Below are 19,954 nucleotides of genomic sequence, written 5' to 3'. Positions count from 1 at the left end.
AACTGCAAATCAATCGTGGCGGTGTAGAGAGGTAGGTTGTGACCCCTACTACATAAACAGGGGTTCCTGCTATGTCTTTCAGCCATGCTAAGGTGATTAGAGACCTACAAGATCTTCTTTCTCCTGTCATCCTTCCATCACAACAATCCCTCTGGTCCTAACCTCGCTTTCCATTAATAGAGTATGACGCCATACCCTTGGTGACACTGATGGAGATGGAGTGAGTGTGTGTGTGAGGGGAGGGAGGTCAGATTAGCGTTGGTGGGTTACGATTACTTGGTGAAACGTTGCCACGGCGATGACGGAAACTGGTCCCGCACTCTCATTAGCCGATGCGAGTCCCCCGAGCATGCTGCTAGTTCCAACTCACCCAATCACGCGTCACGACTCTAAACGGTGTCTCCGCCGACATCTCTGTCCATAGCGAATGAGACCCTCTCAGCAACCTCATAAACAACTCCAGCATCAAAACACTGGGATCTTCAAAACATAGCACCTGACTTCAACACTACCCTAGTCGTTCACCATAAGTCTATATGCAGTGCAAGTGTATCTTAAAGACAGCTTACTTCAGTATGTGAAATCCACCATCACACTGGATCAATCAGCGAGGATGCGTTGCGTTCATCCAATCACTCAATAAATGAATAGCGAGGTCGTTTATGTCTCCGGGCCGGTTTAGGAGCGCGAGGAAGGCTCGAGTGTAATTAGCGGGCTCCGTCACACCGCCCCCCTGCAGCACGAGGAGCAGACGCACGGCCAGACAGGGTCTTATCGCGCAGGTGCACGGGGAGAGGAATGTTAAACACTGCTGGTTTGGATGGAAATGTAAAACAGATGTGTCCTGACATCACCTGTTGTGAGCACACTGCACAATCGTTCGCCAGCCACTAACCATTAATGCTCCTGTTTTAGGGAGGGGAGGGGGGGGGGGTTTAAAGTAGCCTATGCCGGTTGAGGGATAAATGTAATGCTTCATAATCGCAACTTCTTTTATAAGCCATGTTTAATTCTCCCCCGCCATCATTTGATTAACTCTTGAACAGAAATGCTCTCCATTAGAAAAAAAGAACACGCTGTTTTCTCGCATTTAAAGTCTCTCGCCTTCTAAGCTATGGGCTGAAATCGATTGGCTTACTCGGCCCTATCTTGGCAAAGGGTGCGCGCGGGCCGTGAAAACACAGTGGCGTCCATCATTGATGAATGTGCCCAGTAATCCACTAAATTGGTAGCAATAACGTTGTTTGCTTGCCTAAAACAGCTTTGTTTTCGTTGTTGCCACCCCTCTCCCGCCGCGGGGGTAACGCGGAGCGCCGGAGACCGCGTAACTGGAGAGGCCAGAAGAGAAAAATACAAGTAGTAGTTCAAAGAACAACCAACAAGAAAATAAGGGAACCAAGATTCGGGAGGGTTTTCGCCGGACTCTCGGTGATTTTTATCATGAGTGCACCGCGGTGACTTCGTAAAGCTTAGCTAAATGTGGCGGTGAATGATAACAAAAAACTGCCTTGGCATAAAATGTTTACAGCTTGTCTCCCCCACAGAGTGGTGCTGGATGCACCGCCATGGCCTGCGCCGAAAAATATCCAATACATACATCCTGCAGCGTTGAAAAACGATTGGGAGTTCTGAGGAAAGAGTGGAATGTGTCCCGGATACGAGAACGCTCAAACGGGAACGTTCCGGGGTTCTCTGAACCTTCGAGCGAGTTCATGTGAAGTGTGTGAGGCTAATCTCTCGCTATGATGTGACTGAAGGGCCTATCTAATCCCCCTTCAGAGAGCCATGACTGAGCCGGGGTCTGGACCAGGGACGGCAGAGCTCTGCGCTGTTTTGCCTCGCTCCGCTCCTCTCCGCCCAGCCCTCAGACCAGCCATGACGGGCCACAGCACACACCAGACGTCATCCATCTCAATTTCCTCTCGCTGAAAGAAAAAAAAATACACTGAAGGAAATTAATAGGAAAACAGGTCTCGGATCGCCGTTTCTGCCGAGCTAAAATTATTTATGAGAACAAATAAGGTGTCTCAACGTTCCCATACACACGCACACACACACCCACACCCTCTTCACAACTCCTGTCCACCCCCCCCCCCCCCCTCCCCGCATACACACACACCCCCTTTCTGAGCGGTTGACAGTTTGATGGCGATCATTGTCAGAGTAGCAGCGCTGCAGAACGGGAAGCGTAGCATGACGCGCTGGTGGAACATGCTCCATCTTTATCACAGCTGGGGCAGTGCTTCAGCGGACAGGGAGAAGGACAGATGGAGGGAGAGGGGGAGAGGGGGAGGAGGGACTGAGAGAGGGATGGAGAGGTGGAGGAGGGAGGGAGGGGGAGGAGGGACTGAAGGAGGGATTGAGAGGGCAAGAAGGGAAGGGGGGAAGAAGGGAGGGATGGAAGTATGAGAGAGGAAGGGTGGGGGACTGAGAGAGGGAGGGAGAGGAAGGAGGAGGGGAAGAGGGGGAGGAGGGAGGGATGGAAGTATGAGAGAGGAAGGGTGGGGGACTGAGAGAGGGAGGGAGAGGAAGGAGGAGGGGAAGAGGGGAGGAGGGAGGTATGAGTATAAGTTTAGATGGGCCTACTATAGTAATCCTACAGTCAACCAAAGTATTTTCTCAATAACACCTCCATATTAAACCATATTAAAGGATTTCCACAAGAGCATTTCCTGATGTCATTCAAACCAAGCAGACATTCACAGTAGGTGAGTCAGCAGCAACGTCCTTGGTGGGAAAACAATTTCTGTATTGATGTACAGAAGCCTCCATTTCTGTAACCTGTTTGAATTCCTTCTTCTTTTGTTTCCTTCAGAGCAGACTGTGTTATCTCTGATTCTCTTTGCTCTGAACAGTTTGTACCTTTCTGGTTACACGATGAGCAGCCGAACCGGGCGGAGCTCAGAGAACAGTCTGTCTACAGCAGGGGGCAGGAGAGAGGCGGGAGGGTGAACGGAGGGAGGAGGGAGAGAGGGAGGAGAGAGAACTGAGGGAGGAGGGAGAGAGGGAGGAGAGAGAACGGAGGGAGGAGGGAGAGAGGGAGGAGAGAGAACTGAGGAAGGAGGGAGAGAGGGAGGAGAGAGAACAAAGGGAGGAGGGAGAGAGAAAGGAGAGAGAACAAAGGGAGAGAGGAGGGAGGGAGGGAGGGAGGGAGGGAGGGAGGGAGGGAGGGAGGGAGGGAGGGAGGGAGGGAGGGAGGGAGGGAGGGAGGGAGGGAGGGAGGGGAGAGAACAAAGGGAGAGACAACGGAGGGAAGGAGGGGGGGAGGGAGGGAGGGTGGGTTCAGGCCATGATTGAGGATGCTATCCCAAACAGCTGCATTTATTCATTATTCAGCCCTCCACTATCTTAGCTAGCTTTCTCTCTCTCTTTCTCTCTCCAACTGCTCTACTATTTATTTTATAATTATTATTTTACTCTCTGTTTTGCTCCTCATTCCATCATTCCTCGGTGTATCGCAGGTCATGTGAAACAAACGTTGGAGGAACATGTTGGACCGGCATACAAACATAATGCGCTTTCTCTCCCTCTTTCTTTCGCTCTATTTTTACGCGTCACGAAAACAAAAGAAAGATCAGAAGCAGCTCGGCAGGACTCGTCCCCAAATGTCAGTACCTTGTCGGGCACTCCCAGTGTCGCCAAATGTCATCCTCTTCTCTCCTATCCTCTCTACTCTCCTCTCCCTTCCCCTCTCCTCCCTTCTCCTCTCCTCCACTCTCCTCCTCCCATTTCCTCTGGTTTCCTCTTCTCTTGTGTCCTCTATCTTCTCCTCCTCTCCACCCTCCTCCATTCCCCTCTTTCTTCCGCTCCTCCTCTCCCTCCTCCCCTCCTTCTGCTCCCCCTTTGCCACCTTGCTCCCCAGGAGACTAGCTCACACATCGGGAAATGTCAGCGATTCCCCGGGCACTCCGGACCCCAGGACAGAGCAGGGAGTGAGAGGGAACCTCCGAGGAGGCTTCAAGCAGGTCCAATCTGCAGATCTCCAGTGAAGAGGAGAGGGATGGAGGTCACCCCCCGCACACATGTGCTGGGCTCGCTCGTACCTCACCCCCCAGCATGCCCCTGGCTCAGAATGTCAAACATTAGCCTATCACTGAGACGAAGAAAGGATGACCTACACGCTCAAAGCTAGGAAAAGACAAAAAGAAAAGAACAGTGCAGACTGTTCCTGTATTGGTAGCCGTAACCACATTGCTTGCTTAAATCCATGGGATGTCAGCTGCATCAGTCCACAAAGGGTATTAAAAGATTGGCACATACAATGTTGTGTGCCTCATATTGTAGACACCTTAACCCTAGCGATGCACAAACACACTAAAACACACACAAACATCTACTTCCCTCAGGGCTGAAGTGTGTATCAAGCGGCTTGCTAACTCAATGCTTTCTCTTTCTTTTCTTCAGTCTATCTTTCTCTATTTCTGTCATTAGTCTTTACAGAGCAGCTGTGGTTTGCTAACAGTACAACAAGCAAATCTTGTTATTCCTTCATCTGACTCTCTCTCTACCTCTCTCTCTCTATCTCTGTCTGTGGATCTGTTTGTTTAACAATGGTAACAGTGTGTCCAGCTTAACCCAGCACACCATGCCCTGAGCAGGCTCTTCCCTCTCCATTAGTCTGGAACTCAACGGAGGGCCATTGATTTCCTGTGTTCTTGCGATCTGGGCGGACTGTGTGACCAGAAAACAATCTAACCTGGTTCCTTAGAACCAGAATACGATCCCACCGGGTTCCTTACAACCAGAAAACGATCTGACCCTGTTATTGGTTCTAAGAGGTTCCTTAGAAGCAGAAGACACATCTAACCTACAGGAGCTAACACAGTCCCTGTCATCGTTGAAGAAAAGGGACTCCTCTACACCAGCACTGTCCACACATTCGTCATCTCGCTCTGAATTCATTCTCCGGTGAATTGCGGCCAGGAACCAATTCATTCATTTGAATATTTTGAAGGATGGAGGAGAAACCCTGTGGACTTTCTGTGGAGATATGAGATGTGAAGTATGGGGCTTTGATGATGAACCCGGAATAAGCATTTTCCACTTCCTTTGTGAAATTGCAGAGGGTTGTGTTTTAACGGGGGGCGGGGGGGAAGGGGGTCGAACAGGGAAAACAAATTAATGAGAAAACAAAAGGCGAGGCAAATCAAATTGACAGAAATTCGATTTATCTGGAGGGATAAAATATAGGATTCCAGAATGGTTTGAATTCTAATGCCGAGCGGAGAGATAACACAGAGAGCTGAGACACTAATGCATCTCTGAGATGACGCTGAAAAACAGCACGCTTGACTCTGTAAACAAATGTCCCAACAACAGCCTCATACATCTACTGTTCTCAGGAACACTGCCAGTCTCTGAGTGTGTGTGTTTGTGTGTGTGTGTGTATGCGTGTCTTTGTGTGTGTAAAGGTGTGATTGTGAGTTTATGTGTCTTTGTGTGTGTTTCTTCCTTTGTGACTGCAGGTGTGTGTGTGTGTGTGTTTGTGTGTGTGTGTGAGTTTATCCAAATGATACTTGCAGCAGTAATGAAAACATCCTGTTTCCATGCAGTTTCCTCATTCAGTGAAGACCTACAGTATCTGCTTCATAGAGCCCCTGTCCCTATTGGCTGGCTGGCCGGTTGTCTGGCCGGCAGAGCGAATCGTCCGTGACGGCGCTTTGTGACTAATGAACTCGTGTTCCGCCGCAAGGTCAGGACCAGGTGGGCTCCATGGCAACGCCGGAACCTTTTTCAAACGAAAGGCTGGACGAGGCTGTCTCCTGGATTCCAGAATGTCCCTTTTGGAATCTTTGAGGGGGAGGAACAGAAGGCTGATGGATGTGACGGAACAAGCTGGCTGTCATGGTGATGACCCCCATTCCGGGTGACTCTCAAACTGTCTAGATTCGAGGAAGGACAGGCTTTCTGTCCTGTTTTGCTCAGAGACAGACCGTCTCTGGGAATGTCTGTCAGTGTAGTTACAATTTGTTTCTATTCAGGTGACTTTTCACTTTCTCAGACTCACACGCACATACAAGCACACACACAGATACACACATACACAAGCAAACACACACACACAGACACACACACAGACACACCCACAACATAGTTCTGTGGTTCATGTGGTTCATGTGGATTATGTTTTAGTAGTGAGTGGTGATTGATGATGATCTAGGTTCTAAGTATTGGATCTGCATGAACAGGAAATGAGTCTGCTTTTAAGTCACTTCAAACCTCTGGATGAGTCATTACTCTTCACGTTTAGTGCATTTACAAGTACAGAAAAGTAGACACCGTGCGTTACAAACACACTGCACTTGTGTCAGCGATGTAACCAAAGCTCTTAAAGCTAGATTTGAACATTATTTTAAATGACCTTAAAGTTAAGTGACACCATGTAATGTTTGGCAAATAACTTTTGAGATGGAATTAGCTCGCTAGTTAGGAACCGTACGCAATTAGATCTGCCAGGCTCTCGCAAATGGTTGCCAGGCAACGAGCCCTTCCAGGGGAGAAACTGGTCAAAGCTGAACTCAGAGTGGGATCTGAGCTTTTATAAAGTCCTGACAATCAACTTATACCCACCAGATTCCAGCTTTAAATACAGCAGAAACAAGGACATTAGATGGTCCACTTGATTACAGGAAGGGCGCTCACATTTTATAAAAAGTTTGGCGTGAGATTACGGGGTGCTGGGGATGTTTTCTGATTGAATACAAGGTGTTGCGTGAGAGGGTGAGAAATGGCTGAAATGTCTCACGGCGAATGAGAGCCCTGCTACCAGGTGTATTAGCTACCAGGTGTATTAGTTACCAGGTGTATTAGCTACCAGTCGTTTACTTACCAGGTGTATTAGCTACCAGTCGTTTACTTACCAGGTGTATTAGCTACCAGGTGTATTAGTTACCAGGTGTATTAGCTACCAGTCCTTTACTTACCAGGTGTATTAGCTACCAGGTATATTAGTTACCAGGTGTATTAGCTACCAGTCGTTTAGTTACCTGGTGTATTAGCTACCAGGTGTATTGGTTACCAGGTGTATTAGCTACCAGGTGTATTAGTTACCAGGTGTGTTAATTAGCTACCAGGTGTATTAGCTACCAGGTGTATTAGCTACCAGGTGTATCAGTTACCAGGTGTATTAGTTACCAGGTGTATTAGTTACCAGGTGTATTAGCTACCAGGTGTATTGGTTACCAGGTGTATTAGCTACCAGGTGTATTAGTTACCAGGTGTGTTAATTAGCTACCAGGTGTATTAGCTACCAGGTGTATTAGCTACCAGGTGTATCAGTTACCAGGTGTATTAGTTACCTGGTGTATTAGCTACCAGGTGTATTGGTTACCAGGTGTATTAGCTACCAGGTGTATTAGTTACCAGGTGTGTTAATTAGCTACCAGGTGTATTAGCTACCAGGTGTATTAGCTACCAGGTGTATCAGTTACCAGGTGTATTAGTTACCTGGTGTATTAGCTACCAGGTGTATTGGTTACCAGGTGTATTAGCTACCAGGTGTATTAGTTACCAGGTGTGTTAATTAGCTACCAGGTGTATTAGTTACCAGGTGTATTAGTTACCAGGTGTATTAGCTACCAGGTGTATCAGTTACCAGGTGTATTAGCCACTAGGTATTTTAGGTATCAGAAGTCAGCAGGTGTGTGATATTTCTAATCTGATAATAGTTGACTGATATGTCTGATTAGATAGAGCACCTTCCATCCTCTGCCTTGGCTCCAGGTTCCATGATTGTAGGCGTGTTCCCCAGCCTCAACACATCCCTCATCAGCACTAGTCTGGCTGGAGTGTGTGTGTGTGTGTGTGTGTGTGTTTGCGTGTGTGCGTGTGTGCGTGTGTGAGTGCTAACAGTGTTGTACAGGAGCCAGGCAGCAGGGCCTGGAGCTGGGTGTGTACAGGGTCCATACTGACATGACCTACTGGAATCATCCACAGGTGATGTGATTCCATCCCCAAGCAACGGGGTTAGTCACCGTTACCACGGCAATCACCATCAGCCCCCCCCCCCCTTCTCCCCTCATCCCCTCCTTCCATCCTCTTTCTGTTCCTGCCTCTGGGTGATGTGTGTGTGTGGGTGGGTGGGTGTGGGTGTAGGGAGGGGGGGATAAACCCATCTACAGGAGTGAGCCATGGGATCCATTAAGGGCAGCTAATACATTAAACCACCTTTCAAACTGAATGACTGTAGGTTGAGAGCAACTCCTCCCTCCCCTGGGCGCTGCCCCGGCTGTTATGACAAGCTAACCCAATCTATGCCTTCCAGCAGATGAGAGTCACCTGCTGTCACACAAAGGGAAGAGGTGTTTCGCTTCGCCCCAACTCCTTCTTCAGTCTGGGTACAACCCCTTCTTTCTGCCCTCATCTGCTTCTTCCATGCTCTGTCAGTTTCACTGTTTTATCTTTCCTAATTCCTGTGTGTGTATATGCGTGTGTATGTTTGTGTGTGTGTGTGTGTGTGTTCCTGTGTTTAAACAGAGCTGAATCTCTGAGCGAACAGGGCTGCTGTGCTGAGATACATTAGCAGAGCCACACAGAAACATTGGAAAACCTCCCAAATCAGAGGTGACAGGAACTCTTTATAAATATTCATAAAGGCTTTTAAAAACGGGTAATCATTTTCCCTTTTGCGCATAATGTAGCTTATTTATTCAAATGTTTCTATGCATTTGGAGAAAATGGCTGTTTGAGAGAGCGTCGCATCACTAGCAGCTGTTAGCTGGGAGACAAGAAGGAGGGTACACAACACAAGTGGGCCTGGGGGGGGCCAGGCCGGATGGTGTGTGTGTGAGTGTGTGTACCTACCTGAGTGACTGGGTCGGTGGATGGGTGACTGTATGTGTGTGTGTGTGTGTGTGTGTGTGTGTTCGTAACTAACTGAGTGACTGTTTGTTTCTGTGTGTGTGGGTGAGTGTGTGTGTGTGTGTTAGAGTGTGTGTGTGTTCGTACGTAACTGTGTGACTATGTGTGGGTGGGTGAATGTGTGTTCGTGTGTGTGAGAGACAGTGTGTGTGTACCTAACTTGGTAACTGTGTGTGTGTGTGACAATGAGTGTGTGCGTGAGAGTGAGTGTGTGTATGTTTGTACCTAACTGTGTGTGTGGGTGGGTGGGCGACTGAGTGAGTGTGTGTGTGTGTGTGTGTGTGTGTGTGTTTGTGTGTGTGTGTGTGAGAGAGAGTGTGTGTGTGTGAGAGAGAGTGTGTGTGTAGCTAGGTGGGTGACTGTGTGTGTAAATACTGTGCTAATGTATGGGGGCTGTTGTCCTAATGGTGATTGGGGTTTGGGAGTAATATAACAGCCATATTACAATACTGATTCACCAGGAGACAGGGCCACTGACACCCCTCATAAAACAGAACACTCTATCAACATCTGAGCTCCCACACACACCCAACACACAAACACACACAGGCACAGAAACGCACCCAACACACACACAGGCACACACACACATACACACACATACATTTTTGCCAGAGCAGGTGTCTGTGTTTAAAATATGTGACTTGACTGAATTGAGGTTATCATTACACATTAGACTACAGCAGAAGAACAGATCACTACGCTCCCAAACCCCCCTCCCTCCCTCCCTCCCTTCCCTCCCTTCCCTGGAGGAGGAGGAAGAGGGAGAAGAGGAGGATTAGGGAGAAGGAGGAAGAGGAGGAGGAGGAGGGAGAAGAGGAGGAGGGAGAAGAAGAGGAGGAGGGAGAAGAGGAGGAGGAGGAGGGAGAAGAGGACAAGGAGGGAGAAGAAGAGGAGGAGGAGGAGGAGGGAGGAGGGAGGAGGAGGAGGGAGGAGGAGGAGGAGGAGGAGGAGGAGGAGGAGGAGGAGGAGGAGTGAGAACAGGAGGAGGAGGCAGAAGCGGAGGAGGGAGAGGAGGAGGGGGGAAATTAGGAGGGAGACGGGGGAGGGAGCAGAGCAGGTGTCTCTGTTTAAAATATGTGACTTGACTGAATTGAGGTTATCATTACACATTAGACTACAGCAGAAGAACAGATCACTACGCCCCCAAACCCCCCTCCCTCCCTCCCTCCCTTCCTCCCTTCCCTGGAGGAGGAGGAAGAGGGAGAAGAGGAGGATTAGGGAGAAGGAGGAAGAGGAGGAGGAGGAGGGAGAAGAGGAGGAGGGAGAAGAAGAGGAGGAGGGAGAAGAGGAGGAGGAGGAGGGAGAAGAGGACAAGGAGGGAGAAGAAGAGGAGGAGGAGGAGGAGGGAGGAGGGAGGAGGAGGAGGGAGGAGGAGGAGGAGGAGGAGGAGTGAGAACAGGAGGAGGAGGCAGAAGCGGAGGAGGGAGAGGAGGAGGGGGGAAATTAGGAGGGAGACGGGGAGGGAGCAGAGCAGGTGTCTCTGTTTAAAATATGTGACTTGACTGAATTGAGGTTATCATTACACATTAGACTACAGCAGAAGAACAGATCACTACGCCCCCAAACCCCCCTCCCTCCCTCCCTCCCTTCCTCCCTTCCCTGGAGGAGGAGGAAGAGGGAGAAGAGGAGGATTAGGGAGAAGGAGGAAGAGGAGGAGGAGGAGGGAGAAGAGGAGGAGGGAGAAGAAGAGGAGGAGGGAGAAGAGGAGGAGGAGGAGGAGGAGGAGGAGGAGGAGGAGGAGGAGGAGGAGGAGGAGGAGGAGGAGGAGGAGGAGGGAGAAGAGGACAAGGAGGGAGAAGAAGAGGAGGAGGAGGAGGAGGAGGGAGGAGGAGGGAGGAGGAGGAGGAGGAGAAGAGGAGGAGGAGAAGAAGAGGAGAAGGAGTGAGAACAGGAGGAGGAGGCAGAAGCGGAGGAGGAGGGAGAGGAGGAGGGGGGAAATTAGGAGGGAGACGGGGGAGGGATAAAAAGTGAGGGCAGGTCGAGGAGGGAGGGGGAAAGAGAGAGAGAATAGAGATGGAAGGGAGAGAGGAGGAAGAGGAGGAGGGAGAGATAGGAGGGAGAGGATGGAGGAACACTGATGGAGAGAAAGAGAGGAGGGAGTGGAGGAGCGAAGGAGAGGATGGAGGGGGTGGATGGGTGGTTGTGTTGGTGGGTGAGGGGGGGGGGGTTGCTGTATCCAGAACACAGCAGGCCGGGGGGCAGAGCAGGTTCCCACCGGGGGAGAGAAAGGGAGGTAGAGGGGGAGGCGCTGCCCTCTTCAACAATAGAGTGATGGAGAGAGAGGGACTGGAGGACAGAGAGATGGAAGCCTCACACAAAGGAGGCAGCCATGCCTGTCAGCTCCTCTCCTCCCTAATCTACTCTGAGTGTCTCTCTCAGTCTCTCTCTCTCTCTCTCTCCCTCTCGCTGTCTGTCTCTCTCAGTCTCTCTCTCTCCTCTCACTCTCTGTCTCTATCTCCCCCTTCTCTCTCTCTCTCTCCCTCTTTCTCTCTTTCTCCCTTTCTCCCTGTTCCTCTCTCTACGTATCTGTCTCTTCATGTCTCTCTCCCTCTGTCTCTCTTCTTTTCTCTTTCAGGCTGTTAGTGTGCGTATCCACTTCTTTATGGCTATCATCACACAGTTATCAATAGGTGTCGATCACACCGATTCAAGATCAGTTGTTGGACATCAGTCACAACTCTGATCAATTGTTGTCAGCCGGCAACTTGACTGCCATTGATTCTGCTGTCGATAATCAATACATTATGTTTGGGTTCTCTCTGCTAGTTAGCATATCTGAAAGGGTGAAGAACAAGAGAGAGAGAGAGAGAGAGAGAGAGAGAGAGAGAGAGAGAGAGAGAGACGGTGACAGACAGAGAGACAGTGACAGAGAGAGAGAGAAATTGAAATTATATTTGTAATATGGGTTGTCCATATCAATGTAGCTATTTACTTAGGTTGTTTTTGTCTTGATTTGTTGTTTTCTGTTCTTGACACTGTTGTCACCACATGTTCCGGACAATACTAACTGTAGTTCCTTATGTTGTTTTTGAATTGTGTTGTTAATGTATGGTTGTCTGTTGTTGTGCATCTTGCTTTGGCAATACGGTCGTAATGACTGTCATGCTAATAAAGCTGAATTGAATTGAATTGAATTGAGAGAGAGAGAGAGAGAGAGAGAGAGAGAGAGAAAGAAAGAAAGAGAAAGAAAGAGAGAAAGAAAGAGAGAAAGAGAGAGAGAGAGAGAGACAGAGACAGAGAGAGAGAGAGAGAGAGAGAGAGAGAGAGAGAGAGAGAGAGAGAGAGAGAGAGAGAGAGAGAGAGATATCTGACCTCATCACGTCTAGATCCAGACATAAAGAGAGCAGCGTTTTAGTGGTGAGAGCCTCCCAGGAGAGATGTGGGTGCTTTGCATTGGACAGATGTAGGACACACAGACCATTATAAATAGACGAGTTAAAAATAATTGACAAAATACTCTGAGACAAAGCACAGACATTTTGCAAGCTTCTTCCATGTCAAGAAGATGTGATTTTACCAGAGAGAGCCTATGATCTGTTCACACAAACCCATACATAAAGAGCTGGATTCACACACACACACACACACACACACACACACACACACACATGGACGTACATCCACACACACACACATGGCCACCCACCTCTTTCTCCATGCCAAGTCCCCAGACTCCTACCACATTCAAATAAACCGTGTCCCACAATGCATTTTTAATGAGGAGTAGATTAGAAAACTGGATTTAGAATCAGTTCTCTGGATTAATATTTCAACAAGGAACCAATTTCCCTCCCAAATTGAAAAGACTGAGAATAGAGTAAATCATGTCTGTGAAGTTTGGGTGAAGCAGGTTCCAACAGACAGGCAGGCAGGGAGAAGAGGGGAAGGTGGGAACTGGGAAAGGGGGAGGGAGAGAGCGGGGTGGAGGTGGTAGGAGGGAAATGGGAGATGGAAAGGAGGAAGCTGAGAGAGAGAGAGAGAGAGAGAGAGAGAGAGAGAGAGAGAGAGAGAGAGAGAGAGAGAAGGAGAGAGAGAGACAGAGAGAAGGAGAGAGAGAGAGAGAGAGAGAGAGAGAGGGAGAGATAGAGACAGAGAGAGAGAGAGAGAGAGAGAGAGAGACAGAGAGAGAGAGAGAGACAGAGAGAGAGAGAGAGAGAGAGAGAGAGAGAGAGAGAGAGAGAGAGAGAGAGAGAGAGAGCGAGAGAGAGCGAGAGAGAGAGAGGTGGGGGTGCATGAGCAGGGCAGGGCAGGGTGGGGAGGGAGGGAGGGAGGGAGGGAGGGTGGGTGGTGGGGGTGGAATATAATTGTCTTCCATTTTTCATAACCAGGGGAACATGTTCACTCTGAGTGGATTTTTACCGCTGGGCTTTGAGGACAGCTGAGGTTTCAAACTGCTTCTCTCTGGCCCAGCCTGCTGAGGGGCTTACACACACGTATGTGTGTGTGTGTTTGAGTGCCTTTTGTCGTTTATCTGTGTCTGTGTAGAAGTGTCTCTGTGTGTGTGTGCGTGTGTGTCTGGAAAAACGCTAAACTGTGGAAAATTCCACCCTGTTCTGTCCTGAGCTGAGATCCACCCACAGGTAAACACGACACAGGCTGTTTTCTGCCTGTTGCTTGCTGTCTGCTTAACATGGCTGCCGACCGATCGCTGAGTCACTCTGGTCCGGTCGGTCCTTCCACAAGTTCTTACTATCACCATGAGCCCTGCACCCCTCTCCCCCTGCACCCCTTTCCTCCTGCACCCCTCTCCCCCTGCACCCCTCTCTCCCTGCACCCCTCTCTCCCTGCACCCCTCTCCCCCTGCACCCCTCTCTCCCTGCACCCCTCTCCCCCTGCACCCCTCTCCCCCTGCACCCCTCTCTCCTTGCACCCCTCTCTACCTGCACCCCTCTCTCCCTGCACCCCTCTCTCCCTGCACCCCTCTCCCCCTGCACCCCTCTCCCCTTGCACCCCTCTCTCCCTGTGTTTGCACCTCCTCTCCCTTTAAAAAAAGAAATGGGTGAGGTCCTCTGGTTTGGTGTTTTGAAGAGCCAGGATTGAGGAGTAAAATGATGTAGAATAATCAACAACAGGAAGCTACTCCAATAATTCAGGAAGTAATTAGAGCATACATCCTTTTCCTGCTGATGTATGTTTCTGTCTTGTTCCCCAGCCAGAGACACATTTTACAGGAGTACAGGATATTAACAACACCAACTGCTGGATATCTCTCCTCCTGTGTGTGTGTGTGTGTGTGTGTGTGTGTGTGTGTGTGTGTGTGTGTGTGTGTGAGTGTGTGTGTGTGTGTGTGTGTGTGTGTGAGTGTGTGTGTGTGTGTGTGTGTGTGTGTGAAGACAGCTCAGGCACAGAAGAAGAGACATAAGAAGGCCTGTCTGTGGCCCAGCCTTTGAAGTGGAGCTGGCAGGAGTCTGGAGGGTTCTGAGGCTTGGCATGCACCACCAACCTCAGGTGTGTGTAGGTGTGTGTGTGTCTGTGGGGGGGGGAGTTAACTAGCTTTAAACACCCAACGGGGGGAGGGGGGAGGGGGGAGGGGGAGAGGGGGAGAGGGGGAAGGGGAGAGGGGGAGAGGGGGAGAGGGGGAGAGGGGGGAGGGGGGAGGGGGGGAGGGGAGTCTCCATGCCTGCGGAGGTTGGACCTCGCCAGTCCACCCCAGCTCGTGCCAGACGCTAATCTATAATTCATGGGAGTGTCAGACTGCTGTTCACACAAGCAGGGCTTTCCCTGTGGACTGTGGACGCTTCATCACTGCTCCATCACTGCTCCATCACTGCTTCATCACTGCTCCCGGAGGAGGCAGGGGTCCACTCGCATGGACACACCCCTGTGTCTGTAACTCTCCTCCTCTACAGCTGTGTCTGTAACTCTCCTCCTCTACAGCTGTGTCTGTAGCTCACTTCTAGAGCTGTCTGTAGCTCAGTTTAACACACACTTTCATACAAAGCAACATAAAGAAGTAGATTTGATCCTGCTACCTCTAGACCTGCAGTCAAATGCCTTAACCACTGAGCCACACATATTGTACTTTGAGGAACTGTACTGTAACACAGCCTGTATAAAGTCACATTACCCTGGATACACTGATCAAAAGATCACAACCATTTACTGTTTGTGTGCAGACTGCACAACATCCATTACACACATAAGTACGGCCTGGCTGAAAAGAGACATGAACATATGAAAACAGATGCTCTCCAGGCTTGACAGGACGGAGTTAAGAGGAGGTTTAAGGAAAACAGGTAGTTTTATCAGAGCAGTGCAGTAATCGAAATAAGTGGCACTTAATGCTGAATGGTGGGGTTATGTAAGGCTCCAATCTAGAACTTCACCATCCCACGGCACACTCACACACACACACTCACACAGGCACACACACACAGGCACGCACTCACACAGGCACACACACACACACTCACACAGGCACACACACACAGGCACACACACACTCATAGACAAACTTTTACCCCTTCTTTTCATAGTCACAAGGTGCACACACTTCTTAACCACTAGAAGAGAGGCGGTGTTTCTGTCTGGAGAACAGAGGTAGTGTTTCTGTCTGTAGAAGAGAGGTAGTGTTTCTGTCTGGAGAAGAGAGGCGGTGTTTCTGTCTGTAGAAGAGAGGTGGTGTTTCTGTCTGGAGAAGAGAGGCGGTGTTTCTGTCTGGAGAAGAGAGGTAGTGTTTCTGTCTGTAGAAGAGATGTGGTGTTTCTGTCTGGAGAAGAGAGGCGGTGTTTCTGTCTGGAGAAGAGAGGTGGTGTTTCTGTCTGGAGAAGAGAGGCGGTGTTTCTGTCTGGAGAAGAGAGGTGGTGTTTCTGTCTGGAGAAGAGAGGTGGTGTTTCTGTCTGGAGAAGAGAGGCGGTGTTTCTGTCTGGAGAAGAGAGGTGGTGTTTCTGTCTGGAGAAGAGAGGTGGTGTTTCTGTCTGGAGAAGAGAGGCGGTGTTTCTGTCTGGAGAAGAGAGGTGGTGTTTCTGTCTGGAGAAGAGAGGCGGTGTTTCTGTCTGGAGAAGAGAGGCGGTGTTTCTGTCTGGAGAAGAGAGGCGGTGTTTCTGTCTGGAGAACAGAGGTAGTGTTTCTGTCTGGAGAAGAGAGGCAGTGTTTCTGTCTGGAGAAGAGAGGTGGTGTTTCTGTCTGGAGAAGAGAGGTGGTGTTTCTGTCTGGAGAAGAGAGGTTCTGCTGACTGATGGAGTTTCCTCTTCTGTTCCCACAACAATCCTGAGTGACAGGAAGTGCTTGCGTCCAACAGGAAGTGCTGGCGGCTGACAGGAAGTGCTGGCGACTGACAGGAAGTGCTGGCGGCTGACAGGAAGTGCTGGCCGCTGACAGGAAGTGATGGTGACTGACAGGAAGTAGAGAGTAGCAGCGTTGCTGGGATTGGCGCTCGCTGGAGTCCATGATTGAATTGTGTTCCGTATGAAAGCAGACACTATGTGTCTCCTGTTTTACTGGGGTTTTTGGACACACAGGCTTCGTAATGTGGTGTGTGTGTGTGTGTGTGTGTGTGTCTAGGTGTGTGTCTGGGTCTGTCTGGGTGATTGTGTATGTGTGTGCATGTGCATGTGTGTGTGTGTGCGTGTGTGTGTGTGTGTGTATCTGGGTGCGTGTGAGCCTGTGTGTGTGTGTGTGTGTGTGTGTGTCTGTGTGTGTGTGTGTGTGTCTGTGTGTGTGTGGGTGTGTGTGTGTATCTGTGTGTGTGTGAGCCTGTGTGTGTGTGTGTGTGTGTGTGTGCGTATCTGGGTGTGTGTATCTGGGTGTGTGTGAGCCTGTGTGTGTGTGTGTGTGTGTGTGTATCTGGGTGTGTGTGTGTGTGTGTGTGTGTGTGTGGGTCTCGTAATGTGCAGCCAGCCACAGACAGGAAGCTCTATAAAGTGTCCTAGACAGCAGGCGGGCATGCAGGATGGAGGAGGACCAACACTGCAGGTCTTCAATCAATACCTGCTGCATCAATATTCACCAGCTCACTACCCTTCTGCTGGCTCCCCGTTCACTGTCCCTGTGAGCAAGACTCTGGTGTGGCAGCACTCCTGTATGTGTGTGTGTGTGTGTGTGCACGTGCGTTATGAAAATTCTAAATGTGTGTATGTGCTAATTATTTGTGTGTTCACGTCCGTCATTAAAATTATGTATGTGTGTATATGCTAACTGTTTGCACATGTGCTAACGAATGTGCGGAAATAAATGTGTGTTGAACGTGTGCAAGTAGGCGTACTTAACTCTGTGTGTGTGTGTGTGTGTGTGTGTGTGTGTGTGTGTGTGTGTGTGTGTGTGTGTGTGTGTGTGTGTGTACATGTGTTAGAGAGAGCGGTCAAAAGAAGAACACGGTACAGAAAGTCTACACTCAATATCGGATCGATTTTATCTGTGCTCATTTCTCATGTCTGACGCTGGTCTAATTAAATCCAGTTCTAGTCTCTGTGGCTTGAGGAAAAAGACTGCCCACAAATTCAAAGTGCAACTACAACTACCTAAATAACTAATCACTCACAAAAAACAATCAGTGTTTCTACTTGTCTGGAGTCTGCAATGTAGATGACACGACACAGTATCTGGTTATGGTGAGAGCAGGGTGAAACTGTCATTCACACATTGCCTTTTAACAATCGTTAAAGTCATTAAAGTTTTTAAAGGATTTCGTTTTTCCATTTGCCTGGCTTATTGTCTTCCATAATAGACCGTGTTCTCATTTCTCCCTGACAAAACAAAGTTTATATAAGCCAGCTGATGTAAGTGTCCCTCCATCCAGCTCGTGAGGTTGAGGCTATAATTCAAACAAGAAAACAATACTTGTGTCCTAATCCTGCAATTTACGATAGCTCTCACAACGAACGCAGAAGAACTGTCGCTATGGCTCATGCACGTCTATAAACGGCACCTCAAGGCAGACGCGTCAACGTTCAGCGCGTGCAGCGGACGCCCCGTCGCGAGTCACGCGCTCACGGCCGCTCCCTTCAGAGTCGTATTAAACAAGCAGCGAAGCAGAAAAGAAGAAAGCCGCGCTTTGGCTTTTTGTCATCAGCGCGCCTCTGAAACCCGCGACGAGAATCAATCTGAGCTCGTCTACGTGGTATGGAGGGGGGGGGGGGGGGGGGTGACGAGACGTGTAGCGGGTGTCTATGCTTCCTCTGGTAGGGTTTTGTTCCAACTCTAATAGCACATGGAGGCACCTGGACGATTCATTGATTGAGGTTTGAGAGATCCCATAGAGCAGGGCTTGTTCGGCACTGGCGTAGAACAGAGAGAGGAGGTTGAATGGAGGAACAAGTGATGGATGGATGCTACTGTGAGGCACCAAACAGAGCTTCTTACTGAAGGAGCAAAATAAAGAGGGTGAGAAAGAGAGAGAGAGAGAGAGATAGAGAGAGAGAGAGAGAGAGAGAGAGAGAGGGAATACAGAAAGGGGATGGAAAGAGAGGGAGGAGAAAAAGAGAGAGAGGGAGAGAGAGGTGGGGAGAGAAAAAGAAAGAGAGGAGGGGGTGCAGCAGGTACCAGATGGTGACTGGATCGTCTTTCTCGTTCTGTCTCTCTCTGCCTCTATCTCGCTCTCATTCTCTCTCTCTCTCTCTCTCTCTCGCTCTCTCTCTCTCTCTCTCTCTCTCTCTCTCTCTCTCTCTCTCTCTCTCTCTCTCTCTCTCTCTCTCTCTCTCTCTCTCTCTCTCTCTCCCTCTATCTTGCTCTCTCTCTCTCTCTCTCTCTCTCTCTCTCTCTCTCTCTCTCCCTCTATCTTGCTCTCTCTCTCTCTCTCTCTCTCTCTCTCTCTCTCTCTCTCTCTCTCTCTCTCTCTCCTCTATCTATCTCTCTCTCCCTCTCTCTCTCTCTCTCTCTCTCTCTCTCCCTCTATCTCTCTCTCCCTCTATCTCTCTCTCCCTCAGACGATACTTCATTACATCAAACAGAGGTGAGGGCTGCACACTATCCACAGGTTCAATCAAGCCAGTCAGCCAATCATCTTTTCCAGCCCTGGTGTCATTGGGTAGAAATAGCCTGAATGTGGACACATTGGTGCAACCTTCCCTGCCTCACATCTCTCCTGCCTCCCCCCCTCGACACCCTCTTCCTGCCTCACATCTCTCCTGCCTCCCCCCCCGCACCACACCCTCTTCCTGCCTCACATCTCTCCTGCCTCCCCCTCCACACCCTCACATGTCCTCCAGCTCAGTCTTGATGCTGCTCCTGGCGTCTCTGCTATGACCATCCCTGCTGGCTCTCTCAATTCAATTCAAAAAGCTTTATTGGCATGAATGTTAAACAATATTGCCAAAGCAGTCCAAAATGAAGGGAAAACATATCATTGTCAGCATATATCATACCATATATCAGGGGATCTAACTAAAATGTATTGTCTCACAAAATAACATGTAATGTTTGTGTCAGTGCAATTACAAAAAGTTGAAATAAATAAATTGTATTGTATGTTAAGATACAGACAAGTTTCAACAATTGCACATGGTCTCTCCCTCCTTCTCTTCTTCCTATTCTCCCTCTCTCCATTCCTCTTTCCCCTCTCCTCCTCCTGTCTGTCTGTCTCTCTGTCTCTGTCTCTGTCTCTGTCTCTGTCTCTCTCTCTCTCTCTCTCTCTCTCTCTCTCTCTCTCTCTCTCTCTCTCTCTCTCTATCTCTCTATCTCTCTCTATCTCCCTCTCTGGGGTGGATTACAGACACCCCGTCTCAATAGGTTTTATCTCTCTATTCTCACAGCTGTTATCAGGCAAGAAGGAGAATCACCACCCGCTCCTCCCCCCCCTCTCTCCCTCTCTCTTTTTCCCTCAGTTCTCTGTTTCTCCACCCCCTCTCTCCCTGTGACTGAGCCAACATTATCTCCGTCAGACGGCCCGGGTCAAGTGCTCATTCTCCTGAGGAGCGCCTAATGTTTCCTGGCGTCCATTATGGAGACAAGTTAGAGTTAGATGTAAGGAAGGAGGGAGAAAAGGGGAAGGGGAGAGGAAGGGAGAGAGGGTGGGAGAAAGGAGAGAGGGACAGAGAGGGGGAGAGGGAGAACAGGAGGGGGAGAGGGAGAACAGGAGGGGAAGAGGGAGTAGGGAGGGAAAGAGAGATGCTGGGAAAGACAGTGAACGGAGAGAGGGAGCGCGAGGGAGATAAAG

General features: G+C 49.6%; 1 protein-coding gene across 1 annotated transcript in view; it reads right to left on the bottom strand.

Annotated features, from left to right (window-relative positions):
- LOC146300376 (glutamate receptor ionotropic, kainate 2) overlaps positions 1-19,954 on the bottom strand; it is a 109,690-nt gene that overhangs the window by 88,750 nt on the left and 986 nt on the right. The gene's annotated exons all lie outside the window — the stretch shown is intronic.

This window comes from Hypomesus nipponensis, chromosome 2, assembly GCF_054491055.1.
Source record: "Hypomesus nipponensis isolate SF chromosome 2, ASM5449105v1, whole genome shotgun sequence".
Classification (NCBI taxonomy): Eukaryota; Metazoa; Chordata; class Actinopteri; order Osmeriformes; family Osmeridae; genus Hypomesus; species Hypomesus nipponensis.
This window is presented reverse-complemented; position numbering and strand designations above follow the sequence as displayed.